General features: G+C 32.5%; 1 protein-coding gene across 1 annotated transcript in view; it reads left to right on the forward strand.

The window, feature by feature from the left end:
• Window positions 1-1,034: 1,034 nt before the first annotated feature.
• The window catches only part of LOC118182699 (cadherin-like and PC-esterase domain-containing protein 1), a 522,776-nt gene continuing 506,096 nt past the window's right edge, over window positions 1,035-17,714 (forward strand). The window contains exon 1 of the mRNA XM_085815937.1: window positions 1,035-1,914. The gene's annotated coding sequence lies outside the window, so the exon portion shown is untranslated. The remainder of the gene's footprint in view (window positions 1,915-17,714) is intronic.

The following is a 17,714-nucleotide window of genomic DNA, read 5'->3' on the forward strand; positions in this document are numbered from 1 at the left end:
ATGCATATCGGTAAAAAGTGTAAAGGAAGAAATAGTTAAAGTTAGTTAAAGTTAGTTGTAAGCATTCACTGTCCCTAACAACGTATTCCTTCACAATTCTGATTTACATGCAACCAACTTTGGGTATATAAACTCATAGTTACTCAGTAACAACTACAGATATGGTAAGATTATAAGGCGTTTTTTCCCTCCTTTCCCCATGCCTTTGTGGTGCAACGGTAACACACTTGGCGCGTATTCGAGAGGTCCAGGTTCGAGCCCCGGCAACGGCATTGCTCATTTTTCACACCCCTTGGTTAAAAATAAGCTAATGACTCTACGAAGATCTTTGTAAGAAAGACTGACGAGTGGGATAACGATGTTTCGATGATATGTAAACAATTTAAGATGTAAATATTGTAAGGTAACGAAATTAAACCCGTCTTTAGAGATGAAAGAAAGTGCATAAAGCAGTGGTAATATTCGGGTACAGCGCGAACCAATAATGAGATCTCCGGAAATATATGGTGAAGCGGTTTCAACATTAAGGTAAAAAGAGACTGAAATAGTAATTGCTTTCCCTTATAATTTTTCCCATACGTAAAGAAATGATTTGATGAAATTGTTTAGTCAGAAAATAATAGTGTAAAATTAATACACTACTTTGGAAATATGAAGTCATTGCAATAGCAGAAAACTAATGAAAAAAAAAAAAAAAATTCGCTTGAATAAAGTCCAGTTTCAAGCATTTAAAGAAATACGGAATGCCCCTGAAAAATTCCTTCCCATGACTGTTGAACAATTCCACCTGCCAAGCATTCTATTTCTCGGAATGAAACCCGTACTCCGTTCGATCAAACCTTCGCAAGTAGCCCTGCTCCGAAAGATAACCATCGATGTCATCTACGCTTTCATCCACTAGGGGGCGCAGGTCTGCCGTCGAAGAAAAAGATCGAACTCCTCCCACTTCCTCTCCGCGGAAATCCGACGCATGCTCAAATACAGCACCAGACGATGTGGCATAAATAATCCCTTTATTCCTAGCCCTGCGGCGGTCAGGATCTGTCATTGGTCGAAGATCCGCCGACGCAGACGATCGCGACACACGTGTGGTGGTTAGAGCGATTCCCTCCAACACTTGAACATTACACCGGGAAGGAAAGTCCAGCATGATCTGTCATTTTTCCCGCCAAAATAGAATGTTCTACTCTATTGTATTGATTTCGATAGCATAACTCTGCTTGCTAAAAACGGATCACAGACAACATTTTGGGATCCGTACAAATTAAAATAGTTCAGGTTCTCTTTCCTGAACATAAAAAAAAAAGTTATTAACAAATCTTTCGTGCATATTAAAGTGGAATTTCTTCGCCCGAGTCTATTTCTTAAAGGAAAAAAAAAAAATGGCACTTTTTCTTAGTTACTGTAAGATCTAGATTTTCACTGAAAGCTACTAAAGAAAGTGCTTAGCGAAGTTCTATCTGGAACTCTAAAATGAAAATTACAGCAATTTTAACAGGCAAAGCCGTGTTCTTAACAATAATTCAACAATAAGCATAAAGTGGAACTGAGATTTTATCCAGAAAATAACAATTGAGAATCCTTTTTTTCATGTTGTCTGAAAAGTTATGTCAACAAATTTGTGGCCATTGAATGCCACTAACGTCGTTTCATTGAGCTTCTCCTATTACCAAAACTGATTGCACACTGAAATAAAACATACAAAACTGACATAATAGAGTAAGTTGACGAGCTGAATAATGATTCAAATTGCGAAAGATGCAGCAGCTTAAGCCTTCTGGTTGTCGAGTGTCGTGCCTTCCGGGCGATGACATTATGTGCGAGATCGTCAACACAAACAGCCTCCGATCAGCATATTACAGACCTGATTTTTTAGCCTTCATACTCGTCGGTTAGAACAGCGCACCTTTTCAGGTAAGTTGTCTTTTAAAGCTTTTTATTTTCGAATTTAAAATTAAAATTAATAACATTCAAGTGTTCCAGAGAGGGCTTAAAGTGAAGCATTAAAATCATAATTGTCAACAACAGCAATAATCTTTGTAGTTTGTCTCATATTATAAAGCCACGTGAATTACTTTGCTAATAACAGAAATAATTAAGTGAAATGCTGCAAGAAAAACAAAACACAAAAAACTATTGAAGTTGTTTCTTTTCTATGCATTGTTTCTTATAAAAGAGTTATAACATGTTTCATGGCCCATATATTTCATAAAATTGTTCGCTGTTGTATAAATGTATTAAACCTAAACTCCTTTTTTGCATGCGGTGTCTGTCTGAAATCGGTGGGCTACCATGACCAAAATCCTTACTAATACAACAAATCCTTACTTATACAATTCTGAAACCATACAATTTTTTGGCATTCTTTGCTTTCCTATATAAATTTATTATTGCAAATATGGGGAAAGGTAAATGATATATAGCGTTGTGAGTTAAGGATGCGTATCAGTGTTGCGAAAAAGATGTATGACAGTGCTAGATACGAATTAAAAGACAGAATGTAACAATGCTACGAAATAACGATATTGCTGTATTCTTTTCAAAGACGATTCTGTTTATATTTTTTGTAGTTTTCTAAGAAGTGTCCGGATTGTTAACTGATTTTCAGTTTTCAGTTTTTGTATACCATGCAAAGATATTCTAAATAATTATTCGGTAAATTCAGCAAAACTTGGGTTTTATTTATAATTTTACAAGTTATTAGTTATAGCTTTAAGTTGCTAAAATAAAATTACAGCTCTTATTAGGAGCTGTAATTTTATTAAAATACAGCTCCTAATCAAATTAAATTAAGTAATTTTATTAAAATTTTATTAAAATACGTATTAAATATTATGATGATTTTAAACTTGAAATGTCAAATGTTTTTGTGAGATTTCTACCAAAAGATACTGTAGAGAATTTAGGTATTTTTTGGAAGCAGGCAAGATGAAAAATGAGCAATCGCCTTCTCCGGGAATCGAACCACGGACCTCTGGAATACCGGCATAGTGTGCAGAACCTCTATACCACGAAGGCGCGCTAGGAAAGTGGAAGAAATTCCTTATATATTGCCCTTATTAAAGGGCGACTGGGGTTTTCAGGGGACATAATCGCCAAATCCTGGGTGTGGAGAAACCTCATCCAACGCCCGTTTAGTTCGGGCGCCACTGTAGAGACATTAGGATTTTTTGGAAGCAAGAGAGATTTAAAAATGAACAATCGCCTTCGCCGGGAATCGAACCATGGACCTCTGGAATAACGGCCCAGCGTGCAGAATCACTACATCACGAAGGCACGCTAGAAATACCTTATAATACAAAACATCTTCCTTTCTCAAAGTACAGATTGTGATTTTTCTATGGATTATTTCTGGTTTTTACATGCAGGGGAAAAAAAAGCGAAAGAAACCACTACGGAAAATTTTCCCATCGGAATAACATTTCGGAAATGAAAATGTAAAAATTACTTTTGTGTTTATCACATTAAAAGAAATAAATATAATGAAATAAAATCTAAAAGCTTTCAGATTTTATATTTCATCCATAGGGGCATTTTTTTATTTATAAACAGATATACGTTTCTAGAACATTTAGCCGAATGCTCCTTTGAGCTTAAAATATTTAAAAACTTCATACCATTAGAATTTTCGAAAGACAGTCTCGCGCCATGCAGTGTTGCTACTGTTCGCTTTGAAATCGTTGAGTTTTTTAGCCAAAAATTGGTTAAAAGTTTTACAAAATATGAAATACACAATAAATGCATTCGAAATTCAAAGCTCGGGCATCCAGGTACAAATATTCGGTTGGAAAGCTACGTTATTCTAAATTGATGTCTCTAGGTACCGTTGCTTTTTTCAAGATGCGAGTAACATACATACATTCATGCAGATTCTTTGTTATTTAATTTCTTTAAATATAATACAGGGCGATAATATTTCGTTGCAACAATCTGAAAAGTGATTCAACGCTATATACCATTTCGAGACTAATAGCCCTTCTGTGTTAACTCCCTTTTCTGCTAAAAAAAAAAAAAAAAAAAGTTGAAGAGTTTGAAATTAAAAATTTATAGTTCACAAATTACAAAAAGAGCTAAAAAAGAAATCCTAAATAGCAAATTATTATACATAAAATAGAAAACATGCCTAACGCTTCCATTTTGAGTTGATGGAGCACACTAAAATTAAATCATTTTAAACTGTAATGGATTCCTTGCATTTCCAATGAACTTCCGAGACTTTAGAAAGTTCAGTCAGTGTTAACATCATTTACATCAATTTACTGTCCTTGTCTTGTTTTCTTTTTCAAAATAAGGTGGTCTGTTCTGCTAAAATATTCTTTGAATGGCATGAGATTTATATCAACTTTGTCAAGCGTGCGCTGATACTATAAACGAAATTGCTTAAATTCGCCCTTAGTTTTCTATTTTTCATCAACATTTGATCAATATTTCATGGATATTTTATCTTTGATTTCAGCTTATGCACTTATCTTTTAGCCACCTAATAAAGTTTTAAAACAATCAGTAATATTGTTGTGCATTTCAAAATCGTCTTCATTTTCCATCTTGCAATCTTGCTGAAAATTCTTATACAGATTTCATGCCTTTGAATTCGAATATATCATTTTAAGTTTCACTATCAGCCACCACTTTTAACGAAATCAAGGATTTAAACTCATGTACGTCTAAAAATTTCTCTTAGAATCGTCATCCTTTTTATGCACGTTGTTTAAAAAAATAGGTTAATGAAATCAGATTTTCTTCATTTTATGGAAAGCTGAAGAAAAGAAATCTTTCTTACATCTAAAATTAAAGCTTCAAGTTCCATACATATTTGAACAAACTCAATATTTCATTGTAGAAACATTTTTCTTTCATAATTTAGTGTCTCTTCGTTGCTCAGTTATTTATTGCCCACAAAACGCATCAATGTTTGATAAAGGCTACTTACAGTCCTCTCAGAAATACCTCTACATCTAGTTCAGAACAGAGGATCCTTTATAACGCACATTCTAAGAAAATGCTCGAATTAGTCGTTATTCATATTTACATCATATTGCTTATGATTTTCCACATTAGAATACATGGGAATTTATTCGTATTAGAAAGCAAAGTTGGGGATGAACTCATTTTAGACGAGTCGATGGACACATCTTTAGTGTTTCGAATTAAATGACTGATCGAATTAACAGTCATTAACTATTATGACAATAATATTTTCGATAGGTATTAAATCTTCATTTCTGTATTTGGTAAGATACTGTGTTTTATTGTGCTTATTAACAAATTGTAACTACAGGTTTGCAATTGGCTTGAGATAAAAATATCTTCTACTTCGATAAATGTGGCTGCTTGGCTCAAAAAGAACCCTTTTAATAAAGAAACAACTTGTTTCTCAAGAATGATTAATGATAAAGTAATTTTAAGGCCAATTTCAGAACAAACTCCAATGAGCTGGACATTGAAATTGAAATAGTTCAAACTAGCAAATCTAGCATACCATATTTAAAATCAGTACATGCTCTTTCGATCGAGAACTACGATTGGGTTATCAAAACCCGCAAAATGTGAAGCTTGAATTTCAGCGTTGTTAGAAATATTCATTTCAAATATTGAGAATTATAGGACATACAGCTGGAGATATATTGGATTTCATAAAGCTCAAATTGTCGGTGAACGTCTCATTGGAGTATCTGTTACAAAACAACACATTATTTTGATATACCGGAGCCATCTGTATACCAAGAAAAACTTAGTCCAGTCGGAATGATTAACAAAGTAAGAGAAAGTTTCTGAAAAGAATGCTACAGTCTTAAAAAGAAATTTCACTTAAAATATAAAATAAAACAAAGGCTGCTTCTTGTTTTGGTAGAACTTAATATTTTCAATACTTCATCCATTTCGCGAACCGCTATCTGTTCTGAACAAAGGCAGTGTTCATTGGATAGCTATAACAAAGTCATTCATAACCAGAGACCAATTTTTATAGTATCAGAAGCACAAACTTTAGACAGTACTGAGTGCAATATGTGTATCGTTTATAGAATGAGGTCACTTTCATCGTCTTTTTCCACTTACGGAGATTTTATGCATGGACAGTTTCCATTGGATGCGTTTTAAGCGAACTTCATTTCATGCTCAGAATAAAGCATGGATATGGTATAACGACGGTTTGGCCAGCGATGTTATGGATATCTCCAAGAACACTGATTGTTCTTGATGGTCGCATTCAATTTCCCTTCAATATTTTTGACAATTTCTCGCTTTTAATTCCATGGCATTTTTAACCTGTTTTTTCTGCTTTTATACGTTTGAAGATAGATCACTAAGATCACTAAGATAAGATCACTCGCATTCCTTCGCATTCGATGATATTTTAATCCAGAGAAACTGACGCAAATGTCTGGAATTAACTCAGATTCAAATTTTATTTAGTAATAAAGTTTCTTAAATAATTTTGGCTCTTTGAACGGAATATCTCGACAACGATGAACGGAATATCTCGACAACGATGAAAGTTTTAATTTAGTCGTCTAATATGAAGTGGGCGATCTCACTGCGGAATTATTATATTCGTGAGACAATTAGAAATCATCTAAATAAATCAAAAGTTATAGCTAATAATGATTATACATTTCTTGAAAAGGAGTTTATTTCACATTTGTAAACAATAATTATATTTAATATTTAAGAATGGGAGAAATCCATCTGTCTGAAAATGATGGCTGTTCTAAAATCAAGGCCAGCTGTAGAGTCAATGCAAACATTGCAACCGCATCTAGCGATAGTTGGTTTGGTTTATTTGTATATGGCAAAGTACTCGAGGGCTATTTGCCTATGGAGGGATGCTTTCGTGGAAGAATTTTAAGGGACACTGGCTCGTATATACGATACACTTGGGGAAAATCATCCAGCCGGCTCTTTCGTCCAGATTTGAACCCCAGACTGAACTATTTATCTGGTGTTTATCTGAGCTAATAAAGACATCTGGCATAGCCGGCGTAGCTCCAAAACCAGTTTTTCCTCCTAGCAGAGAGAGTTGAGAATTTGAACTGCTCGCATAGCGGAGCTAGTCGACACATGGAACCGACTCCGTCAGCTCAAGTAAACCCCCGGGGTGGATGTCCCTTTAGTGCTCAATGACATTACCAGCGATTTGGTGGCCGCACATGGAGAGAGAATTTAGCGGATAAAATTTAGAGATCTGAGCAACAAAATTTATAGATGGTAAAATGTTTACAATTTAGAGAAGACATTAAGCAGTAAAATATATAAAGTGGCGGTAAAATTTTTTAATTTAAGGGAGAATCCGGGCAACAGAATTAAGAACCCGCAGAGATTTCACTGAAGAATAAAATATATAGAGGTATTTAATCAGCGCCTACCCCGAATGAAACAATAAACGAAGTTAGGCTTTCTGGATCAGCAAGTTTCGGAGTGACAGAATATCATTAATATCCTAAATATGAAAAAGAAATAACCATCGGAAAGTTTAATATCTTGATTTATACTTTAAAAGGATTCAAAACTCGTATTATTAACGGAAGTTATAAAAAATATCATCTGCAGTGAACAGATAAAAGAAAACATAGCAAGAGAGATTGTGAATGATTTATAGAATCGAAATAATTTATTCAATATCGTATTCCCTAAAGTAAGATTATTTTGTGCTAATTTTTCAGATTATGAGATGGGGAGTGTTTGAATGATCTAACCCCTCACGCACCACTATTGCAGCTGTTTAGAAGGATTTAGTTTTGCTTCAAGCAGATGAAACATTCTTTTCCTTCTGCATAAGCTGCTGTTTTTAAATTTCCTGACTTCGGTATTTATCAACAGCATTTATAGATGCACCTAAGTTAATATTATCATAATGTAACTATTATATGCGTATTTTAAAGAATAATCTATGTTGAAGTTTGAATAAAGAGAAAATAGAATTAAGTTAGCTCCAATGAAAACTACCAAGATGAAAATAAACATGTCTCAGAATGCATAGGAAAAACTGAAATGATAGTCGTTTCAGAAAAAGGTTTTATGGATAAATCCGAAACAGAGGAATAGAGAGAAATATGATAAATGATTTTACGTATAGCTTAAGACACTTCTGTTTTTAAGAAAGAGTAAGGAATTGGAAAAGCCATCCATTCAAACCACTGAGAAGAACCACAAGGAGCTATTTTTCTGAACCAGAAGTTTCAAATTAGAGTTTAACATGAGATGGCATAGTTTGAGAAATCCTTACAGATAATTTCTTATATTGACTGTTGTTAATTTAATTTTTTCATAATTTTATAAAGAAATATAATTTTAAAAATATACAGTCTGTAAGCTGAAAGATTATTAGAAATGTCAAGGTAATATAAATTTGTTTGGTGTTTTAGTGATAGAAGAACAAAAAGAATGACTGAAAATGGCTACTGACTCGAATCTTTTTTCCGTTATGTCAAGAATCATGGTTGCTTATCATAACACTGACATGTTCCTTGTTCTGTTGAGATTTGTTCTTCTGCAGCACGTCCGGTTTTTCAATAATTTGTATCTCAAAGAGTAATTTAAGTATTATCGCCACGTGTTTTGACAACCATACAGTCCATTAATAGTCTGCTCCACGGACAACACATTTCCATACTATTTTCAGATATCCGACGTGTTCGGAATACTTATCTTTTTTGAAAAAGAATTAAATGAGTAATTGTTTTTTTTAAAGTATTTTGAAACATTTTTAGAAAACATACAGAAAATTTCTCTTCAATATTTTCAATGTTATATCCCGAAGAAATTCCAGTGCTTTAATTAAAAATCCGTAAAATGAGTGTTTTCAGAAAATTACATTTTTAAAATTATTGATTTGATTGAATTATTTTAATCGTGTTTTAGTTGCATTCCAAATGTTAGTTCACTTAGCGCCAAAATAATGATATTTTGTGTATTAATATTTATAGGAACTATAAGGTATTTCTCCCGACTTCTTATCATATCTTCGTGGTGTAGAGATCAGCACACTCGGCGCTATTCGAGAGGTCCGAGGTTCGAATCCTGGCGAAGGCACTGCTCATATTTTCATGTCTCCTGTTCCAAAATAGCCTAATGTCTCTACAGTGGCGCCTGAACTAAAAAGGGTAGGGGATGATGATTCTTCTCCACCACAAGGATTTGGCGATTGCGTCCCCCAATCCCCAGTCGCCCTTTAGAAGGGGGAGTATATAAGGTATTTCTCCCGCCTTCTCATCATGCCTTCGTGGTGTAGAGTTCAGTATACTCAGCGCGTATTCGAGAGGTCCGTGTGATTCGAGTGCCGGCGAGGGCATTGCTCATTTTTCATCTCTCCTGCTTTCAAAAAATACTTAATGACTCTACAGAGGTATTGCCACTGGGATGTTTGCACTAAAATCAGTATTTTTTTAATTGCTCTTATTAGAATATAGTTATAATTGTAGTTTGAATATTTGTATAGAAATTTATTATAACATCACTCTGAGTCGGTTTTAATTATATAAAGTGTTACGAATAATTTGTAATTTATTTAATTATTTAATTACGCTTTTGGGTTTAGTTCAAGGTTGACAGTTTTATTTCGCTATAAGTATTTTCTTATGCTTTGATCTGTTTTAAATATTTTATGATATACGAGTAGTAAAGCATTTAATGTAAAATGAATTAAATGTCTCCATTTCCTAACAAAATAAAACACAGTTCTGTAGGCAGTATTAATAGACGCTGCGAGTTGCATGCTGCCAGACATGTCTGTTCCATCCCATTTAATAGGAATTCTTGAGAATGAAATTATATTCAAGCGCATACGATCATAATGAATTTGCATTGTTACCTTAAGATGGAAACTATGATTCAAAGAGTGTTGTATCGCAAAGATGAGATACATACAGCCAAATATTTATCCAACCTGTTTCGAAATGAAAAGCTTTCGCTCGTTGATTTAGTATATTTGATTAATAAACTATACATTTTATAGACAAATTATATATTCTATGTCTGATGTTTCGACTCATAGTAAGGCAATAAAAGTAATAAATTGAAATATGAAATATATATAATAACAATAAGTAGTTAAAAGAAAATACATTGAAACTCCTTATAACGAACTTCAAAGGACCGAGAGCTTGGATCGTTATACTGATGGTGAGCTGTATCCGATCGCATAAGAAAAATGAATTGTTTCGCAAAAAATTATCAATTTATTAACAGATCACAAAAGAGTTGATTATTGCCACATCTACCAAAAAATAAAAAGTGAATAATATTTTCACTAAAAAAAATTCAGAAAAAAAAAAAAAAAAAAAAAAAAAATCCGAAATGTTTCAGATTTTAAATTACGTCCAAAGGGGCGTTTTTTAACATTTTGTGTGTTACCTTTCTTTATTAAATATCATGTTCCTCGCACTTAAACCATAAGATCCAGTGAAACAGCAATATCGCAAAATAGTTTTAAAACGAGCATATCTTTAGAATTTCCGATACAGAGACTCACGCGCTGGAGATAAAGATGTTTTTTCTGCACAACGTTGCCATTGCTCGCTTTGAAATCCTTGAGTTTGTTAATCAAAAATTCGTCAAAGTTTTAAAAAATAGGAAATCGATCATAAAACAAATTTCAAATTTCAAATTTGGTCTTCCACATGCTCATATTCGTTGGAGGATTACGTTATTCAAAATTCGATGACTCTATGTACCGTTGTTTTATCACAATACGAGAAATATACATACATTTATGCAGATTTTTCATTATTTAATTTCTTCAAATATAATGCAGGACTCTAGCATTTTGTGGCAACAGTTTGAAAAGTGAACCGACATTTATGAGTCCGACGCAAAATGCCAAAACGAAACTAATAGTCCTTCGGGATTCAAATCCCTTTGGACTAAAAGAATTAAACAATTTCACTTAATAATAATTGCAAAAAGACTTACAATTATTCTTACATACGCTTTTTAACATTTTTCGTTCTTCTTGTCTTACACTGTACTTTAATAGTTTTGTATGATAAATTAATGAGCATTAAGATCTTTCCTTCGAAATACATAGCTTCCGCTAAAATACACATTTGCAATGAGAAATAATCATTTTTAGGGCATAATTTGATCTCTTCATTTATGTGGCACACTCGGAGTGTATTCGAGTCCCAGCGAGGGTATTTTTCAGTTTTCGTGTTTCCTGCTTCAAAAAAATTCTAATGACTCAACAATGGCGCCCGAACTCCTCCCTCCCAAAAAAAAATTAAAAAAGAAGGTGGATGATGTTTTTTCACCACCAGAATTTGGCAATTCCCAGTCGCTCTTTAAAAGGGGGAGTATACTACAAGGTATTTTCTTCCTCCTTTCTGCATTTTTTCCTGGTGTAAAGGTAGCACAATAGGCGCGTATTGGAGAAGTCCAGGTTCAAGTCCCGACGAGGTCATTACTCATATTTCATGTCTCCTGCTTAAAATAATCCTAATGATTCTGCAGTTAAGTAGACAGAGAAAAGGTAGGATGAATATAAAAGAACTATAACGTAAAGGAGATTTTTGCTATTAGACTGGCCTAAATATAGATTATTTTAAGAGTTAATAATAATTTTTAACTGAATTTACAGAAATTATAGAATATGTTATGAAAAATACGAAACTCCTTTAATCGAAGATGTCCATAAAACTCGTTATAGCCGATTTCCAGACGTTTGGAAGTTCGTTAAAGTCGCATAAAATAACATTAAGTGTATAGGAAGTTTGACGGTATCAGAAAGTTTATTCATCAGGAGCTCGTTAAAATCGGCTTTCGCTCATTGACTGTAAATCAATACATGCTGAAAATTATTAACTTTAATAACATGCATATAATGATATAAAAGCTTTTTCCTGTAAGTCTTTGCAGTTTCAAGGACAGCATATCAAGTGTTCCTCGCTACAGAATTCTTCAACATTTGAAAATCACTCTAAAATGTTGAGAGAAAATCTATCACCGAGTAGGGTTATTGGGCTGAAAATATTTTGTTCCTTCCAAGGAATTAGTCATAAGAGGGCTGATAAGAATGACCAACACATCGATCCCATAATCAAAAACTTCCTGCTCGACTCTGCGCTACCGTATTTATGCTCACTGTCAGGCTGGATTCCTTTCCACAATGAAAATATTTGAATATTTCCCGCGGAGAAAGTTGATAAGAGAAGGCAAGAGAAAATAAAGACATTATTTATTAAAGTAAAGAATAATGCTTTTCTATGGAAGGAAACAATTCAGCACACATAATAATAAAGTGATAAATAATATTAATAATAAAAATAACGTAATAAGTAATAATACGTAATAAATTATTTTAAAAATAAATCATCAGAAATAATCATTGCACTTCTGGTTTCCAATTATTTCATTAAAACTTTGATAAGTATAGGTTTAATTTAATTTATAATATGAAATATATTATAAATAAATTAAAGCAAAACATTGTAAAATAAATAACCGTTCCGAGTGTTTTTACTAATTAACTGATATTGAGAACAATTTAAAATGCTACTTTAGAGAAACTCCGTGGAAGTATTAGATCACATATAAAACTTCCTCTTTATCTAGCTTACGGAAACTTCTGATTTTGAATTGCATTTTAATGAAAAGTTCTTCCATTATTCCCTTTTTCTTCTGCAGCATAAGGGGCCCACCAGCGGCCGAGCGGTAAAGACGCTGAACACTGGTAGTTCGGTCCGAGGTTCGAATCCCGCGAACGGGCTGGCTGCATGGGCGTTTTCGTGGTTTTCTCCATGTGTAACGTGTATACGAGCCAGTTTCCCTTAGAATGTCCTCCACGAAAGGCATCCCTCCCCTTAGGCAGATAGCCCTTGTGTGCTTTGCCATAATTAAATACACACACACACACACTTCTGCAGCATAATGCGCGTAAATTAGAATGCAAGTAAAAAAGGACTAAAATATTCTATTATATTAACATTGAAAACCCTTTGCTTCAAAATTACCATTAAATTCCAAAATAATTTATATCTATCCTAGATAATTCCTTAATTTTATTGTCTTTTGAAAAGAATTAAGTACGTTTTCACCCAAGAAATTAAAGATAGACCCTTGTAGTTTAAAGACCAAGACAATGATTCCGCCATTCAAAATTCTGAGTTCGAATTCTAGGCACCGGAAAGGCTAATTTTCAACTATTTCTCGCTCCCAAATTCGTAACCCAGAGTAAAGTAGTTGAAGAAAATTCATCACTAAATTTGAACTGTCGCCCAATAAGATCTGAGTCATTTTCAGACGGGATGATATAAGGAATTAAAACATATTTCCCGTGTTTGCTTGTAATTAAGTGGTACAGGTCCAGCAATTCGACGGTCTGCCTCTGGGGAATAGTACTATGAGTATTTCTATAGATGTTTGCTTCAAATTCCTCTGATTTCTAGTCTAATAAAGTAATCTTGTTTTACTAATTTCTATTATGTCTTTCTTGTTTCAAAATGTGGGAACCCTAATTTTTTTTTTCCTAGCAATTTTTTCCTTCCTTTCGAAAAAATTGCAAGATTTTCGTTTTCAACCAGTCAGCTACGAATGCTATCAGCTTGTTTGTAATGGAGAACCAGTTTCCCACTTACATGTTAACCCCAAAGTGATTTGTGGTGACTGGCTGTTGTGACAAAGCAGAAAAATTGTTCCAAACAGTTGTTCTTCCGAAACAAATGGATGTGTGATAGCAGCCTAAGATGTCTTTAAGCTTCACCAGAATTCTCAATATTTAGAATTTCAGAATTAAATCATTTATCAACGTGTTAGATCATTTTCTCATACGACTGATATTTTTTTCCCTTTTTAATGATTTAAATTATCTGGCCTTTCTCAGCAACAACACTCATGGTTTTTTTTTTTTTTAAGGTGAAGCATTAAGCAAATAAAGATCCTTTAAACTTATGCATTTTATCTCGAACTCTTCTTGAGGCTACTCAAAAAGATAGTCTCCTGTCCTTTCCAAAAGACTTTTAAATGAATATAAGAAGAACAAAGTGCAAATGGCCGTTGAGCCCCATAGGTCCCAAACGTCAAATATGCATTCATATTAAGCAAGATATATTGCATAATAGTAGGATTCCTTTCTGTAGCTGTCTGACATATAGTTTTTGATAAATAAGGAGCTGCACAGTTTTTTAACTATTTATTGCTTCTATTATTTTTTATTAGCGTTTTAGCGTTTAACACAACTTCATTGGAAAAAAAAAGTGCAACTTACAATATGCAGTCAATTAACTATCTAAATTTAATGTTTTTGTATATGTTTTAAAAATATATCAAAACCTATTGTTAAATTTTAGAGGGCCATCGTAGAGCGTATCTAAAAAAAAAAAAAACTACTGTATTATGATTTTAAGGATCTGGAAATTCCGTAGGTTGTATTAAAGGTTCTTGTAATTGACAATTTTCAATAAGGTCTGAAAGTTACTTCGAGGAGTTCTGAAACTAGTTTATCTCTATCTTTCCCAAAATGGAAATAATTTTAAATATGATTTTCATCTGCTTTCTAATAATACGTATCCCCTTATAGATAATAATTATTTATTAAATTCTAGATGAAGATTTTGCTAAATGATTTACATTTTTCTTTCAAGCGAGTTTCTGCATCATTATAAAACTCTGTATAATTACAAACGTTCCCATTTTAACAGAGTAAGCATTTAATGAAGTTAATTAGTTATTTAATTTAACTCATATCTTTTGTATTTCTTTCTAAGAATTTAATTAAACAAAGAGTTTTTAATGACTGAATTAGTACTAATTAACAGATAGTAGCTAGTTAATCATCGCACTCACCACGAGCCGAGCGGTAAAGTTAATGAACATTAGTAGTTTGGTCTGGTATTCCAATTCCGCAAATGGGCTGGGTGCATTGGGTGTTTTCCCTATGTGTAATGTGTATATGAGCAGTTTCTCGAAGAAAGTCCTCAACGAAGGCATCCCTCCTCTTAGGCAGATAGACCTTGTGAGAGCTTTGCCATAATTAAATAAAACAAATCAAGTTAATAATCACGTAACTCTTAATTGCAACAATTCAAGGTCATATTTAAGATGATGCTATTTTATTTCGTATTTAAAACAACTGTGAGATGTTAATAAAAGCTGACTCATGCAGGGCTACAAAAAGTATGCAAACGATTGATTTTTAAAAATTTAGAATGAGAATAACGGTGGAAAACTACTGTTCTTTTTTCAAATAATTCTTCTGGCGAATGCACCGTATTCTTTTTTCCCTTTTTCAGTCAGCTATTCCATGTGCTTCTGAATTAAAGGGGGAAAAATCGCACAAAGCCACTGATTGGACCTGATGTCCTCTTTTCCTTTCTTCAGATCAAACTATTGAGTTCTTTGTTAAAACTTCTTATTAAAAGATTGACATTTCTTAGTTTATCTCGATCCCTTTTTTCACAAGTAATGTCATGAAGCTGCAGTGTTGTTAATGTTGGGGGGCGAGATACAGGAAACTTACTGATAATTCCGTATTTACTTTTGGAAGAGAGGGTTAAAATAATCTAAAAAATATTTTACCTTACGTTAATTTAGACAATTTAGCACACAATTAAAAGTACATTATTGTGTGATAGTCTTTGAAAAAACCGTTAAATACGCAATCCATAATTTTTAATTAGTTCTCCGATGTTAGAATATCTAATGCCTTTCACTGACTAATGCAAAATATCTAATTTTTTTTTTTAAATTATAATCTTGGAATACAGTATGGATTTTTGTTAAAAAATTCATTATTTAAGGATCTTGCACAAAAGTGTATTTTTTTACTCGTATAAATGTTATATTTCAAAGCAGTCTGCTTACAAATTATTGTTGGAAAACTCGTATCGATATATATAAAGTTTTCAATCTCTACATATAATAAAAGAAAGAGTCTGTCTGTATGCGTGTCTTTCGTTCGCGCTGCGCGTAAGCTAATAGACCCACAGCTACGAAATTTGGTACATAGGTGCATCTAGACAAGAGCCAGTGCACATCGAAGCAATTTTTTCGAAATTCGAATTATAATTTTTTTTTATTTCATGTTTTGTGACGAAATCGCGTCATTTTGAGACATAATGGGTTATAGGAAAACGAGATTTTACTCGACACACTCCATTTTCACATCGTCATGAAACGTAGGCGCTTAACTATTTTACGAACTTAAAATAAATTTTGTATTTCAATAAATCGATTAAATACGAATTTATTTAACAAAGGGAGCTTAACACCTTTTCAACGGGATTTTTTTTTAAAAGTGTATTTTTTAAAATGTACAGTTTATTTTTCTTTGATTTTTGGACGCGTTAAACTTTCATCCTTGCGACTGCTTTTACAAAAAGAATTTTGGAAAAATGATAATATTTTGTATTTTTTTTAAAAAAAAATTAAATGAATCTTCCGAGTACACTCCTCACGTCTCACATTTTTAAAATGTGATTTTGGCAACAATTTCTTATTTTTGTTGATAGATTTTTGATGAAATTACATCATCTTTGAAGAGTCTCATTCTTTTAGAAATATGGGTTTGGCAACAATTTTTCATCGTATTTCTTATGTCACTGTTTTTAAGAGATTGGCATATTTCATTGTCATTTATATATATATATATAATACATTTTAATTGATTTTTTTTTGATAAAGTTATTCTGCAGAGTAAAATTCTGCGCGGAATTTTATGTTTTTTGAGTTGCTTTCATGCTATTTTTTGCTTATTTCACTGTTTGTAAGATATTGAAAAGTTTTCCATGTTTTTTCCCCTTCAACGTAAAGTTGGTTATTTTTTTATTAGGATAATTAATATTTGTATTAAGGGATACAGCTTATTTCATTGTAATTTTTTTCTCTTGAAAATATAAGATAAAATATCATTAATTATACTTTGATTTTCAGAATTTTTTGTTTTTTGTATTTTATGTTATTTATTGCTCATTTCACTGTTTTTAAGATACTGAAAAGTTTTGAGTGATTTTTTAGGAAACAAAGTTCTTAACCTCCTTTATACCATTTGAGTTCTTAAGATTTTTCAAAAGGAAGTTGGTTAATTTACTTATTAGGATAATTAATATTTGTATTAAGGGATATTGCTTATTTCATTGTAATTTTGTTATACGTAATAACTTTTTTTTATGAAGTTGTTCAACAGAGTAAAATTCTACGCAGCTTTTAAATTTAACGTTTGGTGTTCTCTTCAGCCATTTTTCCGGTACATTTAAAAGCCAACGAAGGCTGGCAGCGAAGCTGCTAGTTTAAAATAAAGCTTTCGATTTTACCTTTCAGAAATGCTCATAAAAATCAAATATAAATAAAAGTTTTCTATCGTACTTAGAGTTTGTAAGAGGATAATAATTATAATTTAATTATGTATTCATAGTTAATAATAATCCTTTTCTTTAGATGACAGCTATGCGCTATAAGCAAATCGTTGAAGTATCATCACTGAAGTATCTAAAGCGTCGAAGAAATTAAATGTTGCACTTTAAAGGGTTTCTAATTTCAAAAGTTTTGCGTTAAAATATTGATTCTCATTTTTAGCGTTTTTCTTTTTATAAAAATTTACACAATTTCTTAAGATGTGATATCAAGTAATCTTTTGACGCAAACTATAAATTTCATCAGAAAGTTTTACTATTTCTTTGTAGTTAAAATTTTTTTATGCATTAATGTCTGTCTTTTGAAAGCAAGCATTTTTATTTTCTTCGTATTTTAGCACAAAAAGAGCAACACCATTGTTGCCATAAACAAAG

The sequence above is a fragment of the Stegodyphus dumicola genome, chromosome 4 (genome assembly GCF_044657685.1).
Source record: "Stegodyphus dumicola isolate Sdum_Otavi_A_Nest chromosome 4, ASM4465768v1".
Lineage (NCBI taxonomy): Eukaryota > Metazoa > Arthropoda > Arachnida > Araneae > Eresidae > Stegodyphus > Stegodyphus dumicola.